The sequence below is a fragment of the Heterocephalus glaber genome, unplaced genomic scaffold (assembly GCF_053883595.1).
Source record: "Heterocephalus glaber isolate CG9 unplaced genomic scaffold, H.glaber_assembly_v1.0 deba00001509, whole genome shotgun sequence".
NCBI lineage: Eukaryota > Metazoa > Chordata > Mammalia > Rodentia > Bathyergidae > Heterocephalus > Heterocephalus glaber.
The window spans coordinates 22,680,743-22,695,386 of NW_028258325.1; the positions used below are offsets into that span (position 1 = coordinate 22,680,743).

At 31.7% G+C, this 14,644-nt stretch overlaps 1 long non-coding RNA gene across 1 annotated transcript; it reads right to left on the reverse strand.

Moving 5' to 3' along the window:
- Positions 1–401: 401 nt before the first annotated feature.
- LOC101722056 (uncharacterized) lies at positions 402–14,106 on the reverse strand. The gene is made up of 5 exons (XR_015441309.1): positions 13,448–14,106; positions 12,252–12,478; positions 9,300–12,116; positions 5,629–5,733; positions 402–3,222 (listed from the first exon to the last, which is right to left on the reverse strand). It is a non-coding gene; the product is annotated as an uncharacterized LOC101722056 (long non-coding RNA).
- Between the last annotated feature and the right edge of the window lie 538 nt (positions 14,107–14,644).

Genomic DNA, 14,644 nt, shown 5'->3' on the forward strand with positions numbered 1-14,644 from the left:
CTTTTGCCAGAAACTCATCCAGGGGCTTGGAAGATCACATTCTTCTTATGTGAATATCTCACAGTCAAAGTCAAGGGTCTATGCCTGAAACTCAGCTGAATCCAGGTTTGACCTAACTTTTTCTGGACATTACCTTTATATGAGTAAATTCCTTAGATGTGAAACACAATTCAGAAATGTTCAGTAGCTAACAAAATTTGGAAGTTTCAAGGATGCCTTTTAGGGAAATTGTGTAGAACTAATTAAGTCATTTTAATAAATCTGCCTTAAAGAGAGAATGTAAAAACTATAGTTTAAGGAATAATGACATTTTTCATTTGGAGGGACAGCAAACATCCAAAGAAACATTTGTAATTTTTGTATTGTCAAAATAAAATATTCATTTTTATGTAATAGTCCAGTCAACTGCGTAATACTGTGAGATGTGCACTTAGCAGACGTATTGAACAGTGGCTCATTTGCATCAAAAGATGATAAAAGTTGTCTAGTGTGGTAATGGATAGTTCATTAGATTAGCAATAGAATTGTAGTTCATTCTCCTTTAGGCAAGAAATAAAAATCCATCACTATGTTTTAGGCATAAAAGCAACTCTTTCTGATGAGGTTAATTGTTAAGTCCTTTCTAAACTTTTAAAGGACTAAAAGGTAGTGAGGAGACAAGATTAAAAACACAGACATTAGAGTGGATAAAACAACACCCTTGGATATGGGGACCACTCACTAGCTGAAAAAATACAGATAAGATCAACAGTTTCTAGTCTTCGTGTTTTTATAGGTAGAAGTGAAGGGTTATAATACATCTCAGGTAAGACTTAATATTCTGAGAATAATTGGAAAGTTACATTGCTAAGCTTATATTTTATAGGCTAAGAAATGAAACACCTAACCCACTGTGAATAAGGTGTAAATTTTACATGAAATACGGTGCTCTATTTTCTTCATTTCATAAAGCTATTTCCTTTGCGTTTCTAGAAAATATAGTTCTAAAGTATACAGAAAGGTTTATTTTTTTGTCCCAACTGCTCTGACTTTATGTAAAGAACTAATTTCTCTTCTCCTCAGCATCTTTTATAAAGAGATTATTTTCTTTCTTTATGGTACAGGACTCTAGTGAAAATGAAATAATACAGAAGAAAGTATAAAATATTTTGCAATTAATAGGGTCCTTCTTGCATGTATTTCTTTCACAGCTCAGATGCAGCACAGCTTCAATGATAGAGAAATGGTTGATAATTTATTTACGAAATTCTCTACAAAAGCAAAAACAGATGAGGATAGCAGTTGCAAATAGCTTTCAGACACTTTTGATTGATAGAGATGTGGGGGAAAGGAATGTGGTAACAATGTCAGTGGATTTACTTGGTTTGCAGACTTTTTATTTATAATGACACATAATTTAAAACACAACAAACCAACATGCTGCCAACCATTGCACACACATGTATGAATGTGCTTAAATGCACAGAGATACAAATTATATATTTATAGACAGAAACATGCATACAGTTAACTTTTTCATATTAATGAAAAATTAGAAACAAAACAAATACCCATCAGTAGAAGAACGAGTGCTCCATATCATGGTGTGTACAAGTATTATAGACTTTATGTGCAATTAAAAATAATTTAGAACTCTCAGTTTATTGTGAATGTGTGTACACAGAGTGGGCAAATGCATAAACAAACAATAATGAAAAGAGAATGTTTATTTGACCTTTTAAGTAAAGTCATCATATTTTATATCTTAAATATACACAATAAAATAAGGAATGCATGTACAGGTCCTGTGTATATGCAAGAGGCACCTTGGAAAATTCCAAAGATATAAAGTGATAAAATGACCTGGGACACAATCTACCTGGATACAACCATATGATTAAGATTATTAAGCTAATAAAACACACAATGGAGAGGATATAACCCCATCAGGAGAAGAGGGTTTGTGAGAAATATCAGTCCAGATATTCTATCTTAAAAAGTCATTGAAATATTCTTAAAATTGAAGTTACAGGAGATACCTTACTCGTTTCTAATCTTTAACTCAAGAATCAAATTGCATAATGTGTTACAGAACTTTTTAAATTGCAAATCACAATACAAATCTGTTTATAATGATCCTTTTATAGTTCAAACTGACTCTTATATTGACTTTTTAAAATACCAAATTTTACAGGCCTTTAGAAAGTTCATTCATTTGATTATCACATTTTTTAAGAAATGTTGGGAAAGGTACAGCACAAGGGAAAAAAAAATGACTGAAAACCAAAGGCACTGTCTAGAATTCTGAAGACAGCAGAAAGCTGTCTGCTTAAAATTAAGCCCCTGTATGGCACTGGGGTACAAAAAAATCAAATATCGTGATCCACAAGAACATCTGTCACTTCCAATTAACTACTTTAGAAAAGCATTTGTCTTGATCATAGTGATATTTTAATAGGAATTTATTTGTTATGCCTAACGACATATTATTTTAACGTACTTCCACATACTCCGTAATATTTCCATGTTTTGAAGTAAATGTTTTGAATTATTGAGTTCACTTAAATGTCAAATGACAGACACACAACAAAAAGAAGAGCTAGGTGTACTGGCAAGCAGGAATCCATTGATAAACCATTCATCTAGCATTAGTGTTAAACTAATCTTTGAATTATTTTTTACAACCATAGTCTAGCCTACTGAACTTAGATTGATGGACCAGAGTTATTTTGATAAAATACTGATTAACATCAGCAGCAGAGCAGGTATGTCTTCTAAAAGAATATGAGTGCTAACTGTGTGTACTGGGAGAGGTCTCCTTTTTTTTTTTTGGTACGGAGGCTAGAACTCAGACCTTGGGCTTGCGAGGCAGGCGGCAGAACCACTGAGCTAAATCCCCGGCCCCTCTACTTTTAATTTAGTATGATATCCTGATGGTCTGAGGAGAAAATTCAAACTTTAATGACAAGATCCTAGACAAGGGCTACCTAGTTTTCAGATTTTGAATTGTATGCTCAAAATGCAAACAGGCAAAGGGAACACTTTCCCCCCTAAGAACATTATTTTTCTTCAGAATGTGTTTCTTCAGAATGTTGGAGGCAGTAAATGAAAAAAAAAAAGATGTTCAAGAATTTTTGACAGTCTGGAACTGCAAATACTGCTATGCATGGAGGAACTCCTCCAAACACTCTCCTTTGGCATGCCCAAGAAGCTGTCAATCGGTTCAAGTTGCAGTGGTGGGTCCTGAATGTAGAAATGACTGAATTACTTCCATTCCTTGGGCATTCAAATACATAAACCAATCTGGACTAGTCGTAGCAACACATCAAATATCTGGTCATACTGCTTGATCTAAAAACTGACTACCTAACATATGGTAAGAGTCAGTGCCCTTTTCTACTAATTGGAAATTGGAGTGAAGTGCCATTTTATCTCTGTAGATTATTGTACAAGGTTTTGAGCCTTATGTTTGATGCTGGAGAGAGAAGATGCTTTGAGTGAGAATTTCAACTCAACTCCTAAGTGAACTTATTACTGGTCACAAGTTTCTTCACTAATCTACCTACTGCTCTTGTTTATGTGAGCCCAGTTTACTTTATAGCCACTCACATTAGTCTCAGGTGCAAATTTCTCATTTCAAATAAGGAGAGATAAATGAGTATAAATATAACTACTTTTAGTCATTTAATGATGTGACAACATTGAAAATGATACATCCAAATGTCTATTTGCTACTTTGAAGAGTAAAAATTATAAGTAGCTATAATATTTTATGAGATGATTAAAATATTTTATTTTGTGAGTAGGCATATACAGCTAGAATACAGATATTCACCTAGAATGCCTGAAGGTTGTGGATTTTATGATGTATAGAAAATATCTGGGATGGCTCTAAATTCTTCAAGGGCAAGCTCTGTTCTTCCTTTCAGTGTGAAAATCACCAGGAACAACCATTGCCACATAATAAGGACATGGAAATAGTTTTGAGTGGGTTGATAGAAATACAACTCAGTTAAAAACAAGGCCAGGTATGGTGGCACACACAGTAATCCCAGTAGTCTGGAAGTCTGAGGCAGAAAGATGAAAGTTTAGAGCCCATACTGGGCAACTTAGCAACTTAGTGAGGCTGTCTCACAATTAAAAAACAAATAAAAAAATAAAAGGCCAGGATATGTCTCAGTGTGCAGGACCTGGATTTAACCCCCACTAGTGGAAAAGTAACTAGAAAATGCAATGGTAATACACTCTGTATGGAATCCTATCTCTTCTACTTGTTATCTATGTGACTTTGGGAAATAAGCCTTTCCATATTGTACTTTTGTCAATTTCAATATATGGATATGAATAATATCCGAGTTAAACAGTATTAGTCATCTTGTAATACTCAATTCATTAACTATCATTGAATAAGTGGAAATAAGCAAGCAAAAACAATGGATTAGTTTTTTAAATTCTTTTAGATATCTGCACTCCTCCCTGATAAATCTTAGCTAAAATATTACCTAACCACTGCCTAATTTAATATATTAAAATTGCAAATGAAAGGTTTTTCAGCTAAAAGCAATTGATCAAAGCATTAAATTTATGTCTTTAGCTTATAATGGAATTAGAATAAATCCATAATTTGGGGATTCAAGTGGTTTAAGAGATTCATAAATTTGAAATATTCAGTTTATACATGTGAGATGTGAAAGGCCAGCATGTCAATGGATTAATAAGTAACTGGAGAGAAATGTTAAGTCCCATCCAGTATGATTTTTTTCTTATTTACTGCCAGAACACAGTCTGCTAGTGTTTCTGGAAAACGAGTAATCCTCCTAATCTTAATGGACTGTTTGACAATATATCCGAGACTCTTTGCTTTCAGAAGGGAATGTATAACTTCTTTTGATCAATTGGTATTTACTGTAATAAGTAAGGGAAAGAGACAGGACAATCAAATAAACTGACAAACCACAGCCCCTTCCTCATCTTGAATATGGAATCATACTAGATTGTGAGGTAACAAAAAATAATTTAATATTTGAGCAACTAAAATTTGGGGATTATTTCTCTTCTTCTTCTTGACGAACATACTTGCTCTTTCTCCTAAATGTAAAACATTTGGACAATATACTGTTTCGCCCAGAGAAGCCTGAAAAATTATATTTCTATCGATGTAATTTTGCATTGTGCCTATGAATCTGTTATAAACTAACAGATTTCCATAGTGTGAGCAGTCACCATACTGTGCCTACTGATGTGAACACTATTTTAAATCTGTTTTTCCTCACAATGGCAACTATTTGCTAACCACTTAAATGATATTTTCTTGTAACCCACCTCCACTTTCTCCCAACACTGATAATTGGTTTGTTCCCTGTCTTGTACTTCACTGACTTCCATTCATGCCTGCTGTTCTATTGGAAGCAAACAAATACGATGGGTTTATTTGTGTCCCCAAAACCACACACACACACAGACACACACACACACACACACACACACACACAAATCCTAAACCCTAGTGTCTCAGATGTGGCTAATTCGAAATAGAGTTTTAAAAAGACAACTAAGTTAAAATGCATTCATTAAGATGGGCCAATTCCATTATGACTTGTTGCCAAATGAGAGGGGATTAGGACACAGACACACATTGGAAAGACTTACGTGAAAACAAGAAATGAAACAATCTTCTATGAGTGAAGCAGAGAATCCTGAAGAAAAATCAGTCCTCTTGACAACTTGATCTCTGATTTCTAGTGTTCAAGATGTCTGAGAAAATAAATTACTATATTTAAGTCACCCAATCTGTGATACTTTGTTACCACAGCCCTTACACATTAACACATCCAAGAGTCTATTGGAGATTATTGTTTAATCTGTTAGAGGTAATGGAAATCAAATTCACTCAACTTCTTTTGACAAATACTATCAGGATTGGAACTAAAATCTAAGGATAAAAGCTGAAAAGTTAAATCTAATCTGGCCATTTGACCACTTCCAGTCCTACCTAGATTAAAACTTATAACTAAACTGAAACAAAACAATTTAAAGGAGAAGAGATGAGAAGACAAGTGAAAATGACCCAGACTATGTTCATGGTCATGTAATCTTAGCGGTTGCCAAGGGGCAACAAAAATGTATGTATTCATATTTTATTTCAGGCATTGGTTTTAAACCTCTAGATACTGTTCCTGGAATTAGTTGTCTTTTTCTAAAAAATAGTATTTAAGTTTAAATTCTAAACATTTTCAAGCTAAAAAAGTTCAACATATAAAGAGACAACTTCTATGTATATTTCTGAAAGAAATGAAATTAGTATTTTAAGAGTTATTTGCACTCCGTGTTCAATGCAGCATTATTCATAATAGCCAAGATGTAGAATCAATGTAAGTCCATCAGTGAGTGAATGGATAAAGACAATCTATCAATGCAATATTATTCATTGATAAGAATGACAACTTGGATGAAACTGGAAGACATTACACTAAATGAAACAAGCCAGGCACAGAAAGACAAATACTATGGGATCCTCTTTCACATGGAGTCTATAGTCAAACTCATAAAAGTAGAGAAATATTTACCAGGGGTTGAAAGAGGTGATGGATGGAGGCAATGCTGTTGAAATGTAACAGTTTCAGTTAGTGTGAATAAGTTGGGGAGAACCACTGTAAGGTACTGCGACTAAAGTAATCATAATATGTTAAACACATGAAAAATTAGAGAGTAGATCTAAAACTTCACTAGAAAAAATGAAGTATGTGAGGTGATGGATGGTAATTGGTTTGACTTAATCATTTTATAATGTATACATATAACAAAACACATTGTATAGCATAAATACACGCAACTTTATTTTATAAAAAATTTTAAAATTGGTGAAAAAATGTGAAAAAAACCCCACTGTTAATGAATTATAGTGTACAATTTTAACTAAAGTTTTTGTGCCAACTAAATCCATAGGTATAATTTTAAGAAGAATTTGAGTAATGATAAATATAGAACAATATATATATATAATTTATATTTATTTATGAAGAAAAAACTTGTGTGTCTTTCATGTGTATAAATTATATATATGTATATATATTAGAGCTATATAATTCTTAAAGACTTTTATGAAGTATTATATATTTAAGGCACTCAGTGGACTTCGTTACTATAAGGTACATGGCAGGTATGCAGTACATTTTAGAGAAAAATGGAATTTTTCTAAAATAGATGGCATTTGTAAACAGTAGACTATTGTAGACTTATCTCAATGCCATAAATATACTGAAGTTATGAAGAAAAGCAAGCTGCTTTCTAGGCAATACACAGTGAAATGTATTTGCAAATATAAATGCTATTCATAATCTGATGTGTATATGTACATTAGTAGAGATAATTTCTGCTAAATATTATATACATGGAGAATATATATACACACATTATTCTTTACACAATAGTGTAATAACTACACAGAATTTGCATTTTATTAGGTAGTATAAGTAAGCTAGAGATGATTTAAAATACACAAAAGGATATGAATTGGTTATATGCAAGTTCTATGCAATTGTACCTGAGGGAATAAAGCATATGTAGGTTTTGATATTTCTGAAGTGGTAGGGTAGGAGTGCTGTTGCCATTCTCTTAGTAGAAGAAATACACACACACACACACACACACGCACACTGGACATGTCATTATTCACCTGAGCATAAACTGGAAAAAAAAATCCATAGTCCAGCAATTTAAAAAATTTTAATGAGAACAAATCTATGGATTTAAAACTATTCTTGGGCCAGGGATTTATCTCAGTGGTTCCGCTGCCTACCTTGCAAGCTCAGGGTCTGAGTTTGATCTCCTGTACCAAACAAACAAACAAACAAACAACAACAAAAAAACAAAACCGAAAATAAATAAAGCTATTCTTATTTGAAGCCGATATAATCCACTCATATGTTAAAAAAAAGAGAGTTGGTTATTGATTTTGCAGCTGAATAATTAAATTTCTAGGCAAATAATAAACTGAGTTCTAGCATATTAGGACAGAAGGAAAGAATAAGATTTGTTTTATAAATGTCCACTCATAAGGAAGAAGGAATTGAAGCCTAATAGGATTTTAAAAAACTTGATTAAGGACATCTGATTAGGTAAAAATAGGATTTAGAATCAGATCTATTTGTCATTAGTTTCTGTGTCCTTCCTCATTGTATTACATGCAATAGCAAATTTTAAATTAGAATTGTGATCCAAATACAGTATTGACTGCATTAAATTAGAAATGTCTCAATTCCTTTGTCCTTAATATAAAGATGATTCTACATTTTGAGATAGTTTGTACAATGGTTGTACAATTGAATATTGAATGATCATTACTAAGAGGTAAAATACACAGGAAGTCACAACTAAAATAATTTTAATACTGAAAGTATTCACAAGAATGATTACATACAGTGTGATCTTACACATTAAACACTCAGGCTAGAAAGCTTATGATATTTTTAAATTCTCAAATACAGTGAGACAGTATGTTTGTGCTAGAAAATTTATTTTCTTAGGAAAAAGGCAGGCTGTAATCCTTAAGTGATATTTAACAGCAACTTAGGGACTTATTTCATTACAATAAAAATACAAATATTAGAAAAACATGATTCTAAAAGATTTTCCTGACTGGGCTTTAGCTGAAACTGTTACTTCTTCACTCCAGATGTTCCTTCCAGCTAAAAGAGTTTCCTGCTTATTGAACATTGAAACAATAATATAAAATGAAAAGCATGCCAATATAAAATATAAATAAAATAATCATACATAATTTATAATATAAATTATATGCTGATATAAATACAAGAGTTAAAGTGTAATATGGATAACATTTAATAAATGTTTATATTACAAAATATACTGCACATATTTCAAAATATAATATGAAAGCAATGACATCAATTTATTTTTACAGGGGGAGTAAGTCAATAAAATTTTGCTAAGAGCAAAGTCAATCATCATAAACTATTTCCTTTCTTTCTCCGCTTTTTACTTGCTGCATCCTAGAATATCATGGGACCTTCTCTCTTGCTGAATATTATACTCCTGGATGCATTTTATTCCCGAGTGTTTTTCAAATCTTTCTTTAGTTAAATATCCTCATGCTAGCCTGCCCCTATTAAATTATATCAATGTTTTGATATTTAGTCCTTTTATATCTTTGTTCCTGGCATTTAATTCCTTATCATCAAAACCGTACTGTATGTCTAAAAATGTCATAGTACATTTATTTGGGCTTGGATGCAAAAAATGTATAAAGTACAATGTTTTATATGAATCCCAAAGAAAGAAGTAGCATTAAAACAACCCACCTTCCACATCCTGTATCCTCTTATTACCTTTGTAGGTTGCATGTCATAATTAATATGGGAAATTCTACACAAAAGAAAACAAATGAACTTTCAGTGCTTGATGTTGATTCATAGAATGATATTCTTCTTGTCTATCCTTACTTTATTGTGACACGTGATCAACTACATTAAACACTCACCTGGATCTAGGTGTAAAGACAATGTTAAGTGTGTCATTTTTTTTCTTTCACCCCTAATGTAGTGAAGGTAACATCAATAATATTTCAAATGAGGGAAAATTGGCAAGTCCACTTATACTCAGATAATTTCTCCTCGATCAAAAAAGGGTATATATGGGCAGGGGATTAAGCTCAGTGGTTTCGCTTCCTGCTGCGCAAGAGCAAGGACCCGAGTTCTATCCCCGGGACCAAAAAAAAAAAAAAAAATCACAAAAAAACAAAAAAATGGTATATAATATTTTCTTAAAAATAAATATGCATAAAGTTCATTGTATAAAAGCAAAGAAAGTATAAAATCTAGGAGGATTGCAACAACAAAAAGAGTGGATCAGAGGACAAAATATATGGGTTTAAGTAAGGTCTTACCAACTTTATTCTATTTAAGTGCCAATGTTTTGAAATTTCTGAACACTTGAGCTAATGTTCTCATCTACTTAGTTAATACTATACACATTGTCAGTGCATAGTATTATTTTCTATGTAAAATAAATTTCAATCCATATTTAATAATTAGACCATAAAATGCTCTTTCTGTTTTTCTGTTTCATGCCATTTCCAAGACAAGATTTTCATGACAAGGAAGAAAAATTAACAGGAATTTTTTTTTTTTTTTGGTACTTGGGATCAAACTCGGGACCTTGCGCTTGAGAGGCAGGCAGCAGAACCACTAAGGTAAATCTCCTACCCTTATCAGGGAATTTAGGCTTCTTGTGAGCATCTGGTTATCCATGAACATTAAAATACACAGTCAAAAGTAGTCACAATTCTATTCTCATAAAAGTGATCCATAAAACATTTAATGAATTCTTCTATATTTTGTTATCAATGTGGTTTACCTCAAGAGAAACTGTTAAAGTTTCCATAGATACCTGTGAAGAGTTTTTAACTGTTTAATATTAAAATGTACATTATAATGTAACTGTATTTTATACCTAAAATGTACCAATAAAGTTAATGAGGAAAAATGTACATTATTAAAAGAATTCTGCAGATGAAATCTTTCCAGTTCTGAAATATCAAATGATTCTTAAAAATATTTGATAATTCAAAATTTGAGGATAAGAGAATTTCACATTTCAGGTCATCAATGCAGATATATTTTAACTTTGAAAGATAATCTAATCACAATATATTCCATTTATTTAAAAATAAAAAAAGAAAAGGAAAGGATGATTTTTATTGTTTTCTTACCAATGGATTTAAATGAAAAACAAATCTTCATCATAGCTCTTTCTTCACTCTTCATAGAATAATATGTTGCTTTCCATTAATCAGATTATCATTTCCTATATTTAGATTGCCACTTTTTATTTCTCGCTTACTGAACATTTAAATATATTAGATACCCAAACTCATATTCAGAGAATGTGAATAATGATAATATGTTTATAAGTGCCATGTAAAAATAGACATTATTTTTTAACAATATTTTAATGTCATAGAAAAATTGAGAAGAAAGTATAGTGTCCATATATCTTCTGTACCTGGCCCTACATCCACATCAGATTGCTATATTTGTCATAATTAATGAAAATTAATTAACACAGCTGCAACCTTAAAGTCCATAGTTTACATTAGGGTTCACTTTTGGTGGTATATGTTCTATGAAATTAGACAAATATATAACAGCATATAGAGTATTCATCACTATAGTTTCATACAGCATTGTTTCACTGCCCTAAAAGTTCTCCTGTGATCTGCTTGGCCATCCTTTCTTTCTGATCTCTGGAAACTACTGTCACTATAGATTTGCCTTTTACAAAATGGTACATAGGTTGGATCATATATTATGTAGCCTTTTCAGGTTATCTTCATTATTTAATAATGTACTTTTAAGGCTTCTTTGTGTTTTTTCTTACTCTAATAGCTCATTTCTTTCCCATTGTCTGGATATAATGTAGTTTATCCATTTGTCCTTTTTGTCCATTTGCCCAAGGTGAAACACACCTTTGTTGATTTTATATTTGAGTAATTTATGATAAAAGCTGTTACAAAGGTTTGTGTACAGGGTTTGTGTAGACATGTTTTTAATTAATTTCAGAAAATAAGGAGGCAATTTGTTAGATTATATGGTACAATCATTTTTAAATTTGTAAGAAATTACCAAACTTCATCATTTTACATTATCTCAGTAATAAATAATACTTTCTGTTCCTCCTTATTCTCTTTTATAATAACTTCTGGTACATAATGATTATCTTCATTGTGGGGAGTTGGTACATGTACTTAACACAATCTTAATTCTTTTCATGTCCCCTTTCCTTCTTCCCATGTCTTGGTCCCCTTCTCTTTTGTAAAAGTTCTATCTCCATTTCCCATTATTGATCTTTCATTTTGCTCTTTAATCATACTTTGGGTTTCTCATATAAGATAAATCATGTGCTATTGAAGATTGCATGTCTGATTTATTTCACTTAACATTAAGATCTCAAAGTGAATCTATTTTTTAAAAAAATGACTCAAATTTATGCTTCTTTATGCCACAGTAGCATTTTGCTGGCATTTGTTCCTTTCAATGTTCCAGATTTTGCTCATTTTTGTAGATGGGTAGTGATATCTCATTGCAGTTTAAGTGATTTTCTTGTCCAGGTCAATTCAGCTGCAATAAAATCACAAAAGTCTAAGCCATAACAATGCTTTTTTTTTTTCTATTAGGCATTAACCTTGGTTTTGAAAATGATTTATTTTCCCCTCCCCTTTTCTGTAGCATGGGAGATTTTTCTCTGATACTCACCTTGTGAACCTGGTAGGGATCCTGAAGGTAAAACTCAAACATTTGACAGTCTTCCCTGTTGTTGGGCCTCGTTGGAGTGCAGCATTTTTAATCTTTTTAGGATGGATTTGAATTTCCAAGGTCTTTATGTGTCTGACCAAAAACTAGGTCTCTTTGAGTGTCATTGTTAAATTTGGGGGAATCCCAAATACGACTGTACATGACAATGCTGAATTACACAACTGAAACTGTAAAAATCAAACTGAATTATACATTGAAATAAAGGTTTAAAAACACAAAAATGGGCTTTATATTCAGAAGTTAACAATTTTACATATTTTCCTTCTCTACAATGTAGAAATGTTTGAAAATCCATTTTCTCAATTTCCCAGTAGTTTAAATGATTGAAATCAATTAACATTTTGAGAAAAAATTTCTTTGGTAAACAGAGTTTATTCAGGGATGCTATATTTGCTCAAGCTTTCCTACTATATTAAAGTCAGGTTGAAGTTATTCTAAAAAGCTTTATTACTCTTTCTTTCCATCCAAGTGCCAAAGATTTTCTATTTTTCCCACAAATAATCTGCTTAGGTGATATTTCTCTAGAAACACTTTTTTAAAAGTTATTTTTGTTTGTCTTTCTATTTCTCTATTTTTGAATGACTACTAGGCTTCCAAGGATGTATTTTCTAAGTCTATAATGTGAACTGAAAAGAAAAGCTTACACAGAGCAATGTTTTTCTCACTAGATATTTGCCTGTTAATTTAGCATGTAGGTATAATACATTTTAAAGTAATTAAGCAACAAGTTAAAAAAGTGGGTCTAGCTAATCTTCAGGTTCAATGCTTAGGAATTTTAAAGACTTTTTTTTTACCAGCATAATAATATAACCCACAGAAAAGATAAATAATAGTAACATTTAAAACAATATTTATCTTTCCCATATTATATTATAAAATATGCAGATGAGATTTCATTGAATTATCACAGATAATTCAGCATTTTTTCACATGAAAAACATATTTTCTCAATTATTTTCCCCAAATTTGAGTGAGAAAAATATGAATTTCATAATTCTGGATAATTGTTTTTATGGATTGGACGAATTCTCCTTTAATTATCAGCACAATATCCTTAGGGTATTAGTGTCCTAGAACTAATACAACAAAGTAGAAATAACTCGGTAGCTTAGTACAACAGAAAATCATTGTCTTACAGTTCAGGAGGCTCAAAGCTGGAAGTCAAGATGTCAACATGAATGTCTCCCTCTGAAATCTGTACAGAAGGGCTCCTTCCTTAGGTTCTGTGGCTTCCAGTTGCTTAGATGTTCCTTGGTCAGTGGCAGCACAAGTCCAGTCTCTGTCCCTTCACGTGATATTCTTCTGTGTGTCTCCATCACTGACCCTCTGTGCTTGTCTCAGAGGCCAAATTTTTCATTCTCATAACAACCCCAGTTGTATTACATGAGCCATATGCTAATGAACTCATTTTAACTTTATTAAACCTTGTTTTCATATAAGATTGATCACCTTCTACTGAAGTTTAAAACTTTGATATATTTTTATAATACATAATTAAATGACTAAGAAGTATCACTTTCCTCCTTTTCTGAAAACTTTGCTAACACAATTCAGGCTGTATTATTCATTTTTAAAAATTTCTTAGGCCTACTGAAAAATGTATAAAATTAAACTGTAAGATACAGAAATCTAGGTGACAGCTTCAATTGTCTATAGAATAAACGTGTTAGGAAAAAAAATCACTTTAGAAAGAAATTTTCTGATTCCGTAATACTGTGTTACATAAAACTGCAGTTTGACTAAAAGTCTCATATATTTCTCTAGGTAGTGAAATCTCAACTTTTTTTTTCCTCAAGCAAGTATAGTGCTGGAAAGTCAGTGCATAGTTGATAATGAGGAACTACAGAAAAAAATGAACTTCCAAAGTCTATTTTTCTTTTCATTTCCTATGACACTTCACCTATTTCACAGTTCAGTTCAAAACCCTACAGCTTAGATTTCACATTCCTGATCATCGATCTGTTTGCAACCTGGGATGTCGACATCCCCTTTAGAATCATTAAGTTCAGAATATCAATATTTTTTGGAAGAAAAGTTTCTTATTTTGGTTTTACCTGCATGATCTAGTTTTTAATAAACTGGAAAGTAATAATGAGAAATTGCAAGAAATTCAAAATATTACAGTTTCAATTGAATAAAAAAACTACTTAACCATTGGAATAACTTGATTGTGTGTACATAATACTTACAGATAATGTATCCATACCTATAGAATAAAAAGTGTGCATTTTACTTACATTTAAATAGATGATATATTTTTCATACATTCAATTTGAAATATTATCAATGTTAATAAAACAGATTTAATAATGATAGTCTTATAATTATGCTTT